Source organism: Hydractinia symbiolongicarpus, chromosome 3 (genome assembly GCF_029227915.1).
Source record: "Hydractinia symbiolongicarpus strain clone_291-10 chromosome 3, HSymV2.1, whole genome shotgun sequence".
Classification (NCBI taxonomy): domain Eukaryota; kingdom Metazoa; phylum Cnidaria; class Hydrozoa; order Anthoathecata; family Hydractiniidae; genus Hydractinia; species Hydractinia symbiolongicarpus.
In genome coordinates, this window is record NC_079877.1 from 21841471 (window position 1) to 21844393 (window position 2923).

General features: G+C 42.5%; 1 pseudogene; it reads right to left on the bottom strand.

Annotated features, from left to right (window-relative positions):
- Positions 1 to 1027: 1027 nt before the first annotated feature.
- Positions 1028 to 2430, bottom strand: LOC130636195 (ankyrin repeat domain-containing protein 50-like; annotated as a pseudogene).
- Between the last annotated feature and the right edge of the window lie 493 nt (positions 2431 to 2923).

Consider the following 2923-nt stretch of genomic DNA (forward strand, 5'->3'; position numbering starts at 1 on the left):
TTGCAACCGGATTCGGAGCCCCTATAGCAATTGGTCTTGAAGCCGCGGCTCTTGCAGTTGGCATAGGCCAAGTAGGTTTGAAGAATGCTTCCAAAAGGATACAGTATAAGGTGCACAAGCACGAATCCATCAAACTCCTAGCTGAATCAAAACTAGACACTGTAAACGATAAGATTTCCAGAGCGATCCAAGACGGTATAATTTCAGACGATGAGTTTACATGGATCATGCAGGAAAAACAGCGCTACATGGTACTCAAGGAGCAGATCCGACAACGAACGAAAAAAGCTGTGAAATTCATCAACGATAATGAACGCGCAGAGTTGCTAGCACAAGGCAGGCAAGAAGCTAAAGATGAAATTTTTAAAAAACTGCAATCTGCGCAGTATGTCAGCGCTACTTAGAGTCTCCACCTGCTTACAAAGTCTAATATGTTGGTCAACATACTAGACGATCACTTCTCCCGTATCTTGATCTATGAGCAAGTCGCCATCATGTACGACACGTCGCTGTTTTTTAGCGAGATCCCTCAAATATTGAGCTAGATTTTTCTCCCATACAATTTTAGCACAAGGCTCGCAGTACGGTCCGTCCGTTTGTGTCGACGCATCCTTATACTTGACCTTGCGTATGGCCTCAATAAGGTCTATTCGCTTCAGCGTAGAGTACCCTTTGAGACCTAAGGCTTTAGCTTCTTGTCGCAGTTTGTCCATTTGTTTATGTGAACAGCGCCAGGCTTTCGTTATTTTTGTGACTGTCTCCAGTCACAAAAGATTACTTTTTTTTGTCTTTTTAGTCTTCCACTTCCACAAGGTCGTAATCATAGTAAAATTGACCAGGATTCTTCGTAGATTGTTTCTTTCCCAGTGATTTGATGAACATCTGACCCGTTCGACCTATCAAAGCTTCTCTCAGTACACTCGTTGCCCATGCTCGAAATCGTTCACCATCACAATCGATCAATGTGATGACAGTTGCATCACCTTTTTTGGTCTTGATCTCTTCAACATACTCAATTTTAAATATGATTCCAGTGGGAACATCACGCCACTTCATAATACTCTCGTGTTCTGATTTCAAGGCATCAAATTGTTCTGCAGATAGGAAAGGCATCTCTTTATTATAGATTTTTTAAACCCCAACCAGGATCAAAATACTGGACATTACTTCCATAATTTAGATATCTCGCGCTTTTCTTCCTCATCTACACACCAATTCCAAAATCGATCCGGATGCCACGCCACTGGCAGTACCTCATTCCATAGTTTTGCATAAAAATTACGCTTGTGATGATGCCGCAGCAATTCATCATGAATGACATCAAAACCACGCAGCAATACAACAATCTCGATGTGACCATTTTCAGCTGCAAGTTCTAGAGCCCCATTAAACTCTGTCGCACCCCACTCTTTGCACAGTTTAACAATCTCGATGTGACCATTTTCAGCTGCAAGTTCTAGAGCCCAATTAAAGTCTGTCGCACCCCACTCTTTGCACAGTTTAACAATCTCGATGTGACCATTTTCAGCTGCAAGGTTCATGGCCCAATCAAAATCTGTCGCACCCCACTCTTTGCACAGTTTAACAATCTCGATGTGACCATTTTCAGCTGCACTTTCTAGAGCCCAATTAAAGTCTGTCGCACCCCATTCTTTGCACAGTTTAACAATCTCGATGTGACCATTGAGAGCTGCAATAAGAATGGCCCTATTAAAGTCTGTCGCACCCCACTCTTTGCACAGTTTAACAATCTCGATGTGACCATTTTCAGCTGCATTTTGTAGAGCCCAATTAAAGTCTGTCGCACCCCACTCTTTGCACAGTTTAACAATCTCGATGTGACCATTGAGAGCTGCATTTCATAGAGCCCAATTAAAGTCTGTCGCACCCCACTCTTTGCACAGTTTAACAATCTCGATGTGACCATTGAGAGCTGCAAGTGCCATCGGCAAATCAAAGTCTGTCGCACCCCATTCTTTGCACAATTTAACAATCTCGATGTGACCATTTTCAGCTGCACTTTCTAGAGCCCCATTAAAGTCTGTCACACCCCATTCTTTGCACAGTTTAACAATCTCAATGTGACCATTTTCAGCTGGAAGTTCCATGATTGCATTCTTGAACCAAGTCATTTCTCTTTATTATGTTGTGACCCCAACCAGGGTCACAATATTGCGTTCGTACGAGAGTGCTGCAGCACAGCGGTAATTGTCCGCGGTATTGACCCTTTGCGCAGAGGATCAATATAGCGAGGAAACAGTGCTGTCTCAGACCCTTGAAAGTGGGGTTTTGAGTGAAAAACAGCGATAAGTCGAAAGTGTCCTAGAGAGCTCCACTTTCTATGTGTCGGGTGGTAAGCTTTTATAATCTCATCATTATTCATTTATTCTATAACCAATTGGATGGTAATTCCAACGAACGAAATATTCTTATCGTGGTGATACTCGTCCGTGAGCATGAACTCGAGACGATCCGTCGAACCTTTCAAGGGAAGGTATACAGGAGTATCAAAAGTCCACGTCAAGATGTCTCCCCATGCATTTTCTTTTGTTGGAAGTACGGCTAGTATCTTGGATTTTTTGCCATCCAGTAAGCAATCAACCTCATCTAACTGAAGACAAATAAGTCGTAACCTATGGTATATATCAGTCCTGTAGAATAAATCGTAGTCACCCTTCATATAGTATTTTTTACTGGGATCATAGAGTAGACCCAAGAGCTCTTGCAGTTGTCAATGAATCACCACCGTGTACCCGTCATTAACACGTAGACTGCAGAGTCCATTTTTCAGAACAAAAAGTTGTATCTTGCCTTGTGCCTGACTGTTGACGATACTCGCTAAATCCTCGATCTTGTACAACCCATTTATTATTTCAATTCTAGTAACCGTCTGATTGGGCCCTATCTTACGGATAGTAAATTC